We start from the raw sequence: 12,887 nt of genomic DNA on the forward strand, positions 1-12,887 counted from the left end.
TTTTTTTACTAAAACCACCTTAACCTCAGTCTCACATTGGACACATACAAACAAACTTGTTTTACACAGACACTACACATTGACATTATCTACACATGCAACTGTGTGACGTTTAAGGGCTGCCAATTACAATACCTAATTTAATTACTTAGGTAGGTAATAGTACTTACGAAAGATGCTTTTATGTTAATCAGTTAATATTTATTTATTGACCAATCAAATCACAAAAAAGAAATTTTGAATAATGAAGGTTCACAATATAAATAGATAGGTTTTATACGTAACTTAAAAATCACAGAACTAATTAATATTTAATGAAACTGTTATAATTATATTTATATTATACAAAACAACATACAGTATCATTACCAATATTCTACTAATATTCATTACTAATTAATTGCATTCATATTATTTTTTAATTAAGCACTTGGCCTAGATTCAAATTTATTGCAAATTATTAGCATCTTTTGATGAACATGCGTCGCGCATGCGAGGCAGCACGGGCAATTACTATGAGATCAAATATTCAAACCAGACGAAAGAACATGGATGGGCGTCCAATTTAAAAATTCGAACATATAAATTAAATTAATAAAAATAAAAACAACAGTCCGCGCGCGAGGGGTTGAGGTAAACCTAGCTCTGACGCTGGTGGCGGCGGAGAGTTGTGGCGTTCTATGCGTAGTATTATACCTTATTCTATGTCTTGGAGATAAATTAATAACTAATTAATACCCTACATACTTAAATTAAAATGTCAATTAAGTATCATTCTCTAACAGAATCACAGATATAATTACAGGGAATTTAATAATTATTATGCTTATGAAAATTAAGTAACCTATTATTAAAAAAAATAACCACGCTTATAAAATTTCAGTCGGATCAATAAATCTAGGTATTTTTAAATTGTTGTCTTGATTTTTTTAATCGTTGGAATTCCCGTCATGCCGTCAACTCGTGCCGCACAAAGCCGCCGCCCAACATCATTCCACTCGTGACAGTCATATAGAGCACACTGTGCGGTTGAACAGGTCGATAAATAAAGACGTCAACATTGCCATTGTAGCTGTGGCTAAAGTGAAAAATATAAAAATGTTTTGTGTGCGTCCACTTGGAGCCCACATTACAATATAGAAAATGGCATATCGATAACGATATGGTATGTAAAATAAAAACTTATGGAATACTGAAACTATGAGCTTAAGACTATCCAATATCATCTTAGCAACTTTCTGGAAAAAAATACATAAATATGTATTTATGGTTTATGGTTGTCTGGAAGAAATCGCTTTAAGCGATAAGGCCGCCATTTGCCATGTACTTAGTTAAGAGACTTTTTGTAATTATTTCTTTTTATTTTGGTGCAATAAAGTGTATTTGTATTGTATTTAAGATTACGCCTATTACCCGTTTGGGTAGGTAGAAACCACGGAATTCCACTTACTACGATCCATCCACAGTTTCCTTTTGTCAATTATAGTCACTACACTTTCTTTCACATCACGACATTACCTTATCACACTATTTCTTATTCTATCATTCAAAGTCATCCCATCCCACTCATACTCCTCAACATTCTTATTAATAACCTTTTAACAGTTTTAATAAAATGATTTTAAGATAAATATTTAATTCAGGTAATAAACTGATTTAAGTAAAGTTTCATTCATATTCGGACTGACTCGCGCACCGAGATGTTACCGTACCGGTACCTATGCAAACGTTAAACTCAATTGATGTAACGCAACGCAAACCTTCATTATAAAATATTTAAAAAACATTTTGATTTATTATACTACACTTGACTTCATTTCCTTAAATAAAGGATTATAGTATGTTCTCTGCCTACTTATTATGATATTATGTGTGTATGCAGCACTCTATTGACGGAATACTTCGAAGATTCAATATAACCATAAAATGTTTTTATAATCGACTTCATTAATAATTGCATAAAAAAGGCAACATAAACGTCATATCATAATACCACAGTTTTTTTTGTTATGTTGATCTTGTAGCATCTTATAATGTGGGATTATTTCAGACTAATATAGATGAAGTATATATTTGTCAAAGATTTAAAAAAAAACCAAAATAAAGAAAATTCAGATGGCGAAATTCAAGTACCGTTTTTTATGAATTTTCCTTTACCTTCTATGTATTATTAAAGAAAAGTGTCATTTGTTTAGTTTTCTTTTTTATCCGCCCACTTGCTGCCGATCATTTACAAATTGGATCAAATTAATAGCCTTCTTTCTTGAAGTCGGTCAAAAATGGAATTACATTTCCAACCCATACTACATGGTCATCAAGATATATAACCATATCCCTAACTATATTAAAAATATAGACAAACCTACACTGACAGTAATATAAAAAAAGTTCCTAGTAGGCAAATGTTATTATAGCATTCAAGATTTTTTTGCAAATAAACTAAACACTTAAACTTAAATCTCTATATAAGTAGGTACTTAATGACTGTTTGATATAATTTTGTTATTTAGTTTTACACATGTAGTAATATAAATAGCTGTTTTATATAATTTAATAATTAATAAGGCGCCTCGTGTCTTATTATGTTCCACCTTAATTATGTTGATTTCATGCATTTTGGAAATCAGAGTTGATTGCTACTTACATCTCGGTGTATTGTATCATGAAATGATATAAATTGGTCCATGGTTGTATTTAACAGTCTGTAGTAACTTGTCATTTTGGATAAAATTCTCTACTTCTTCTACACATAGGAACAGACATATTTAGTTGACCTTTTCACGATTTTGGAGTTTAACTTTTCACACAAAACCACAATCACACTTGGATTGTTATCTGTGTTGTGACTGCTGTGAGTGCTGTGACTATTATTTGATTGACAAAAAACGTGATTATTAAACGCATAACGATAACAGGATGGTAATAAATACGTTTTTTCTTTGAATTGTAAGTCATGCACGATTTCCGGAGGATTGACATAATATGATATAAATAACAATAAATACTGCGAAGCGATACCGACTATACGCTGTGGCTAGAAATTATAGGTATGCGCGTACCTTTACTATCATAATATATTATCACACCCACAAATGTCACACAGAGATGGCGTATTGCAATAATTATATAGTACTGAGGGACTTTCCATCGACGTTCCCCAAACACACGATAGATGGCGTTGTTCACTTTATTCAAAAATGTAATGTAATGGCAGAAGCATATACCTATGACTAATTGTTGCTTGATATTTGGATCACATTATGTATAGAATGATTTTGCTACCTACATGGCTTCCCTTTATTTTGATTACGATAATAATGGGTGGAAGATGTAATTGTGCCTTGGGGTAATAAAAAGGGTCATCATTTATACCCAAAAACAAAAAAGATGCATATGTTTATTATTATTATGCATGAAATTAGAAGGTTAAACGAAGAAAAAACTTAACAGCGCCATCTACCATGCTTTTGGGTCAATTGGCAAGTCCCTCCTTATATTAAATAGTCTTTATAAAATTTATCCAACCCTGCCCTATGTCATACATTTTATAACAATTTATAGGTAATTGCGAATAATAATTGCGCAATAATAATTGCGAATGTGAAGTTTACATAATAAAATACATATACTATTATTTAAATACTTTATACCTTCAAAAATCTTAGGCATATTACCTATAATAATATAGGTACAAATGGAGAAAGCGCGACTTAAACGAATGCCACTAAATTTATCAAAAGTTAACTTACTTCATATAGGTACCTACCTACCTATTTATATATAGGTAAATGTAAATGTTCTAAAAAATATTAATAATAATTAACAATAACCCACTCAAATTGCACAGCATAAGTACCTATGCGATTAATTAAAGTAGGTACCTACCTAATGCATTATTAAGTAAAGATTTTTTCACGGCAGACGTCAAGCGGCTATAACATGAATTATACGCTAATTTTGATACCTATTATAATGATCAATCGATCGTTTCGTAAAGTGAATTTAACATAAAAAAATGCGAAAGTGCATAATTAAGCTGGCTAGAAACTAAATACTTACCGGCACCGATGCAGGTTGCAGCAGTCTCGTAGACGCCCTGCTGCTCGTCGTCGACGCGACGGCGAAGCACTGTAGAGCACGATGGAATCTCAACGCTTGAACGCTTCATCTGTAAACAAACCACTTCTGTACTATTTGCGTTTATCTAATAGACAATAAAATAAGAATTAGAGCTTTTAAGTAGGTATGTACTTACCTTTTTATTAAGAGAAAATCAGTAGACAAAGATAGAGATTTCATATATTTAAGGCTAACTTTCTTAAAATATTAAAGAGTAGTACCTTATATATTATATATTTTATCTAAATGTTCATCAATAATTGTTAAATTATTAATAACAAAATCGACTTACCTTTGGAAATCTTGGAATACAAGTGAAAAAAATAACGATTGTCACTTTTTTCGCGCCAACTGGCGCCAACAAGTTTTTTTTTATTTTTGGCCTGGTTACAAAGACACAGAGAAATATGCACTCATATTTTTTTTTAATGTCATCTTAATGTTTTTAAAGATAAAAAGATTGAAAACACTTGACATTTTGGGGGGTAGGTAATATTTCACTTAAATGTCTGACAAGGATGAGTCTTTCCAACGGTCCAAAAAAAAATTCCAAGAGTTTACTTTTTTTAAATAATAATTATTTTTTGGTTTTGGACTTTTTGGCGGAAACATGAGCGTTATGGTTATTCACTGAATAATCTAAATAATTAATACGAAGTGGTGTTTTGTGGTAAATTATCGTATTAAGTTAGGCGTAAAACATTCGCGATAGTGTAATTATATTAGAAAAAAAATATTTCTCTATTTATGTTATTTTTTTTGTTTTCGCTTCGTGCCAAAAAACCGCTCATAACTCAAAAGTTTATACGGATTTTTGAGTTAATTCGTTTGAGGTTCGGAGTAAGAGTCTGCTGCGCTGAGGATGGGGGCTTAGATGTCATCTCATCATTTGTCGTCATCACCTTTCATCATTTAATTAATCATTATCACGAAAAAGAAAGATACACGAGACTTGGTTGTATGGGCATAGTTTCCTTTGCCTAGCCATTCGGAGAAAACAAAAATTTGGCCTTGTTGCTGAAGAACTGTCAAGTATTCAATAAACAAAGTGTATCTGCCTATTTTCGCTTCGTGCCGGGAAGCCGCTTCATAACTCAAAAGTTTATGCGGACTTTTGAGTTAATTCGTTTGGGGTTCGGAGTAGGAGTCTATTCCGAGGGTGGGGGCTTAGGTTTCATCATCATCACCTTTCATCATTTCATTTATCATCAAGAAAAAAAATACGTCAGACATGGCTGTATGGGCATAGTTCCCTTTGCCTTACCCTTCGGGGAAAACCAAAACAAAAAAAAATGAAGAACTGTCAATGTGTTTGTTTACTTTACTTTGGATAGAGCCGAAAAAAGTTTGTGAATAATGTTAATGTTCGTTGATAAATTGCAATGTAAGTACCTTCTTAAAAATATAATGCTTTAGATAAACGTTACCTCACATTATAGGTATTAATTTCGTTAGAACAAGATAACACGCGACTTAAAATGCCGAAAGGCAAAATGCGAGAGCGTGAGCACTATGAAGAAGAGTAAATCGCATCGCGTGTTTTGCTTATTATACAGTCCTTTTTTATTTCATTTCAGACATCATGGTTGTTTGACTCGATTGCCACATTCTGTTGAAACCAAACCTACAAATGAATACAATGCATGAATGTGGAGCTTAGCTCTGAACTGGTGTCTTTAATAGATAAAAATGGCATGGACATGATACGGTACGTGTATTTATTTTTTTCTGATTAAATTCTTACCAATAAGGTATAATACAATACACAATATACTGTATTGCATAAAGTATCTAAGGAACATACAATCAAATGACACTGTTATTATAAAGTTATTTATTTTTAGGTGTCAGATGCTGATCGACTTTGTCATAATTAACTCATACTAAGCAACAACAACAATAACAACTGCTGAAGAATGTTCCAGTCTGAGAGTTGGACACAATTGTATCTGTATAAGTTGTGAAATATCTTTGGGAAGGCACTCAGGAAGACAAAATTACAGGCCAGAGACTTATGGAAAGAATTGAAAGTGATATTATATGTATAGAAAAAGAAATGTCTCCGAGACAGGTAATAAAGTTATTTTGTGTGAGAGCCGTTTAAATAGTTTTATGTATTTAAAACACATAATAACGGGTTCTTACCATGTTTAAAGCAGGGATATGAAACTCCCGATATTTCGACACTGTGAATCAGTCATCCCGTGATCATGGCACTTGCAACAGTGTCGAAATATCAGGAGTCTCATATCCCTGCTTAAAATGTGGTAAAAACCTGTTATTATGTATTTTAATTATGATAATAACCATGTAAACTTAAAACAGTTTTATGTATTACCTATTTCAATCATAATTGTTATAAGGAAATAATTATGATTGAAACATTGTTCTAATTTCAATTTAATGTTATCCCTACACGTTAAATAATATTGTGCTTTTCATTATTGTAGGTATAAGGTGTGCCTAATTTGTATTTATTGGTTCCATATGGACGTCAAAACTACAATTATGTTTTAAGAATAGTCATATTTCCTTTCAAATTTCTGTTGGATGCTTGTGCATGTCTTGTTTGCAGGATGAACTCACCTCAAAAGCATTAATCTTTCGAATGCCGGAACGCGGATCTCGACCAGACACAATGTAAAATCTATTGTGTCTGGTATCTCGGCATATGAGAGGTTAATATCTAGTGAATGTTAAAGCTGTATTAAGTATACCGTTGCATTGTATGTAGTTAGTAGCTATTTATGTTCAGAGATGTCGTCAAACTCAAAATCATTTTATATTATCTTATAATTAAATTGATAAAAAGCTAACCATGTGTATTTTAATGTTATTATTAAGTTTATACCTACCTACCTACCTACTTACTAATTGGTAATATGTAACCATGTCAATATATTTAGTCTGGTTTATGTAACAACTACTTACATCAATAAGTAGTAACTGGGGCCAATAGCTTAAAATGCCATCCAAAGCACGGATCATCTTACTTTCAGATAATCGGGTGATCAGCCAAGCCTGTTCTGACCAAACTGTACCTTTGTTTTTGGGTATAAATGATGAGCCTTGTTATTACACCCAGGCACAACAAATCTCCCACTCATTATTCAGAGAATATCAAGCACTTTATTCTTCTCTACCATTACATTATATTTTTGAATAATTATTTACCCGATTTATAATAATTATTTGCTTCTATGCTGTTCTGGGAGCATATAAAAAACATAGAACACGTTCAGCTGCTTCTCTTCCCGGGCATGTCGTAAAAACCGACAGAGGGATTGTGTCCTCTAACATGATGGACTAATGTTATGGGCGATAGGCTGATCCCTTATCACCATAAGGTTCATCATATCCATCTTTGGAATTCGTATCAACAGTGGCTGCAAGTTGTCTTTGATTACTTGTGGCTCTGCCCACCCCATTAGGGATTACGGGCGTGAGTTTATGTATGTATTTACCCGAGCAATGTGAAAGTTAAATCTGGACAGCACCATCCATATTTTTTTAGGAACGTCTGGTATGTCGAGAGTAACGTGTTATTATAATAAGAAAAAATAAATTTTAGCATTGGATCGAAATTAGATTAGTAGGTATTGCTTTCTCGTTGAAAAAACCACATAGATATAGGCAGGCATACTGTAAAATGTCATGGTAGTGCCTCTGTTTGAGCTAAGTACAAGAATTGTATAGTTAATTAATAATGTAATTGATTTGAAGCCAAGTGGCTAGGTTAGCTTCGCCGCCATTTTGAAACCACATTATTTTTTTTAATAGTTTTGCTAATATAAAAAATATCCTGACACAACCCACCTACGGCCATGTTGTTTTTCCGCCATTATGATTTTTTTTCACCGGCGATAGAATCTGAGGAAGATTTGAATAGTCCTTTTGAAAAAAGAATTTTTCCATGTGCGATAGTTTTGCCAGGCTGAAGGTTGTCTCCCTGTTGCGGTGCAGTTTCAGAAAGTCGAGAAGAATTTCATACTCAACAAGACGTTCCGATCATACCAAACCTATACATTATTTTAACCCCCCAAGCCTCCTTTTGGAAAAAACAAAACTTCCACCATTTTTTTTTTTTCACCAGGGATAGAATTTGACCAAGACTTAAATAGATCTAGTGAAAACAAAAAGTTCCAGGTGCGATAGGTTTGCCTGGCCGTAGGGTGTCGCCCTGATGCAGAGCACTTTTCGAAGATCGGAAAGTATTTTCGTACTCATCATGGCGTTCCTATCAAATCATTTTAATTAGTTCCGAAAAACATTATTTTTACCCCCAAGACGCTTTCTGGAAAAACAAAATTTTGTATGGCGGCCATCTTGTTTTTCCACCATTTTGATATTTTTTCACCGGTGATTGAATTTGACCGAGATTTAAGTAGGTTTAGTGGAAAAAAAAATGTTCCAAGAGCGATAGTTTTGCCAGGCCGTAGGTTGTCTCCCTGATGCGAAGCAGTTTTCGAAAATGGAGAAATATTTCTATATTCAACTTGACGTTTTGATCACACCCCCCATACATCAGTTTTACCCCCCGAGACATTTTCTGGAAAAACAAAATTTTGTATGCCGGCCATCTTGTATTTCCGCCATGTTGATATTTTTTCACCAGTGATTGAATTTGATCAAGATTTAAGTAGGTTAAGTGGAAAATAAAATGTTCCAAGAGCGATAGTTTTACCAGGCCGTAGGTTGTCTTCCTGATGCGGAGCAGTTATCGAAAACCGAGAAGTATTTCCATACTCGACATGACGTTCCGATCACAACCCTATACATAATTTTTACCTCCGAGGCATTTTCAGGAAAAATGAAAAATTTTATGGCGGCCATCTTGTTTTTCCGCCATTTTGATTTTTTTCCACCGGCGATTGAATTTGACCAAGATTTAAGTAGGTTAAGTGAAAAATAAAATGTTCCAAGAGCGATAGTTTTACCAGGCCGTAGGTTGTCTTCCTGATGCGGAGCAGTTATCGAAAGTCGAGAAGTATTTCTATATTCAACTTGACGTTTTGATCACACCCCCCATACATCAGTTTTACCCCCGAGACATTTTCTATAAAAATAAAATTTTGTATGGCGGCCATCTTGTTTTTCCGCCATTTTGATTTATTTTCACCCACGATAGAATTTGACCAAGATTTAAGTAGGTTTTGTGAAAAAAGAATCATTCCAGGTGTGATAGTTTCGCCAGACTGTAAGGCGTCTCCCTGATGCGGAGCAGTTTTCGAAGATCTAGCAGTATTTAAATACTCAACATTACGTTCCGATTAAATCCTTTATACGTTTTTTTAACCCTGAGGAATTTTCTAGAAAAACAAAATTTTGTATGGCGGCCATCTTGTTTTTCGGCCATTTTGTTTTTTTTCACCGGCGATAAAATTTGACCAAGATTTAAATAGGTTTCGTGAAAACAAAAAAGTTCCAGGTGCGATAGTTTCGCCAGGCCGTAGGGTGTCTCCCTGATGCGGAGCAGATTTCAAAGATCGAGAAGTATTTCCATACTCTTAAAGACGTTCCGATCAAAACCCTCATACATAATTTTTATCCCAGAGGCATTTTCATGAAAAACTAAAAATTTGTATGGCGGCCATCTTGTTTTTCCGCCATTTTGTTTTTTTTTCACCGGCGATTGAATTTGACCAAGATTTAAATAGGTTTTGCGAAAAAAAATTTGATCCAGGTATAATAGTTGCGCCAGACTGTAGGGCGTCTCCCTGATGCGGAGCAGTTTTCCAAGATCTGGAAGTTTTCCCATACTCACCGGAAGATCTTGGTCACACCCCCCATACATCATTTTTACCCCCCAACACTCCTTCTGGGAGAACAACCCTGTCAGTGAGTCAGTCAGTCAGTGAGTCAGTCAGTCAGTCAGTGGGTTTGCAGCTATATATATTATAACTAGATGTTGCGTGGTTCGCTCGCAGCAAGCTGCTCGCGTGTCCTGTATTAGTTCGAAGCTTTGTATGGCGGCCATCTTGTTTAAATCGGTCTCATGAAAACCAAAACGTTCCAGGTGCCCCCTGATGCGGAGCAGTTTTCAAAGTTGACATTCCGGTCATACCTCTATACATATTTTTTGATCTTGAGGAATTTTCTAGAAAAACAAAATTTTGTATGGCGGCCATCTTGTTTTTCCGCCATTTTGTTTTTTTTTCACCGGCGATAAAATTTGACCAAGATTTGAATAGGTCTCGTGAAATCAAAAAAGTTCTAGGTGCTATGGTTTTGCCAGGCCGGACCCCTAATGCGGAGCAGTTTTCCAAGATGACGTTCCGATCACACCCCAATACATCATTTTGACACCCGAGACATTTTCTGGAAAAACAAAAATTTATTTGTCGGCCATCTTGTTTTTCGGCCATTTTGTTTTTTTTTTCACCCACGATAAAATTTTACCAAGATTTAAATAGGTTTCGTGAAAACAAAAATGTTCCAGGTGCGATAGTTGCGCCAGGCCGTAGGGTGTCTCCCTGATGCGGAGCAGTTTTTAAAGGTCGGGAAGTATTTCCATACTCAACATGACATTTTGATCACATCCCTCATACATCATATTCACCCCCGAGGCATTTTCAGGAAAAACGAAAAATTTGTATGGCGGCCATCTTGAATTTCCGCCATTTTGTTTTTTTTTTCAACTGCAATTAAATTAGACCAAGATTTAAATAGGTTTTGTGAAATCAAAAATGTTCCAGGTGCCATAGTTTTGCCAGGCCGTGGGGTGTCTCCCTGATGCGGAGCAGATTTCAAAGATCGAGAAGTACTTCCATACTCAACATGACATTCCGATTACATCCCCATACATTGTTTTTAGCTCTAAGACATTTTTCTGAAAAAACAAAATTTTGTATGGCGGCCATCTTGTTTTTCCGCCATTTTGGTTTTTTTTCACCGGCGATTAGATTTGACTAAGATTTAAATACGTTGTGCGAAAAAATTATTGTTCCAGGTGCGATAGGTTAGCCAGGCCGTAGGGTGTCTCCCTGATGCTGAGCAGTTTTTCAAGATTGAGAAGTATTTTTATACTCAACAAGACGTTCCGATTACAACCCCATACACAGTTTTTACCCACGAGACATTTTATGGAAAAACGAAAAATTTGTATGGCGGCCATCTTGTTTTTCCGCCATTTTGGTTATTTTTCACCGGCGATTGGATTTGACCAAGAAATAAATAGATTTTGTGAAAAAAGAATCATTCCAGGTGCTATAGTTGCGCCAGGCCGTAGGGTGTCTCCCTGATGCGGAGCAGTTTTTCAAGATCGAGCAGTTTTTCCATACTCAACTTGACGTTTCGATCACACCTCCCATACATAATTTTTACACCCGAGGCATTTTTTAAAAAAACAAAATTTTGTATGGCGGCCATCTTGTTTTTCCGCCATTTTGGTTTTTTTTCACCGGTGATTGAATTTGACCAAGATTTAAATAGGTTTCGTGAAAACAGAATCGTTCCAGGTGCGATAGTTTTGCCAGGCCGTGGGGTGTCTCCCTGATGCGGAGCAGTTTTCCAAGATCTGGGATTTTTCCCATACTCACCGGGAGGTCCCGATCACACCCCCCATACATCATTTTCACCCCCCGACGCTCCTTCTGGGAGAACAACCCTGTCAGTGAGTCAGTCAGTGAGTCAGTCAGTCAGTCAGTGGGTTTGTAGCTATATATATTATAAAATAATAATAATAACTAGATGTCGCGTGGTTCGCTCGCAGCAAGCTGCTCGCGTATTTTGTTGTCCCGCCATTTTTTTACCGCGATAGTATTTGACCAAGACTTAAATAGGTCTCGTGAAATCAAAAAAGTTCTAGGTGCTATAGTTTTGCCAGGCCGTAGGGTGTCTCCCTGATGCGGAGCAGTTTTCCAAGATGAAATTCCGATAACACCCCTATACATCGTTTTTACACCCGAGACATTTTCTGGACAAAAAAAAATTTGTATGGCGGCCATCTTGTTTTTCGGCCATTTTGTTTTTTTTTTTAATCGGCGATAAAATTTGACTAAGATTTAAATAGGTATCGTGGAAACAAAAAAGTCCTAGGTGCGATAGTTTCGCCAGGCCGTAGGGTGTCTCCCTGATGCGGAGCAGCTATCGAAAACCCACACTTTTTTCATACTCGACATGACGTTCCGATCACATTCCTATACATCATTTTTACCCCCGAGGTATTTTCAGGAAAAACTAAAAATTTGTATGGCAGCCATCTTGATTTTCCGCCATTTTGTTTTTTTTTCAGCGGGGATTGGATTTGACCAAGATTTAAATATGTTTCGCGAAAGAAAAATTGCTCCAGGTTTTATAGTTTTGCCAGGCCGTAGGGTGTCTCCCTGATGCGGAGCAGGTTTTCAAGATCGAGAAGTATTTCCATACTCAACAATACGTTCCGATTACACCCCCATACACAGTTTTTACCCACGAGACATTTTCTGGAAAAACGAAATTTTGTATGGCGGCCATCTTGTTTTTCCGCCATTTTGATTTTTTTTCACCGGCGATTGGATTCGACTAAGATTTAAATAGGTTTTGTGGAAAAAGAATCGTTCTAGGTGCGATAGTTGCGCCAGGCCGTAGAGTGTCTCCCTGATGCGGAGCAGTTTTCCATGATCTGGAAGTTTTTCCATACTCACCGGGAGGTCCCGATCACACCCCCCATACATCATTTTGACCCCCCGACGCTCCTTCTGGGAGAACAACCCTGTCAGTGAGTCAGTGAGTCAGTGAGTCAGTGAGTCAATGGGTTTGTAGCTATATATATTATAACTAGATTTCGC

At 35.6% G+C, this 12,887-nt stretch overlaps 1 protein-coding gene and 1 long non-coding RNA gene across 3 annotated transcripts in view; one reads left to right on the top strand and one right to left on the bottom strand.

Moving 5' to 3' along the window:
* The window catches only part of LOC126381270 (uncharacterized), a 321,493-nt gene that overhangs the window by 44,124 nt on the left and 264,482 nt on the right, over nt 1–12,887 (bottom strand). The window lies entirely within an intron of this gene.
* On the top strand, nt 5,430–6,805 carry LOC126381273 (uncharacterized). The gene is made up of 3 exons (XR_007568761.1): nt 5,430–5,503; nt 5,697–5,827; nt 5,964–6,805. It is a non-coding gene; the product is annotated as an uncharacterized LOC126381273 (long non-coding RNA).

This window comes from Pectinophora gossypiella, unplaced genomic scaffold (assembly GCF_024362695.1).
Source record: "Pectinophora gossypiella unplaced genomic scaffold, ilPecGoss1.1 Pgos_42, whole genome shotgun sequence".
Classification (NCBI taxonomy): Eukaryota; Metazoa; Arthropoda; class Insecta; order Lepidoptera; family Gelechiidae; genus Pectinophora; species Pectinophora gossypiella.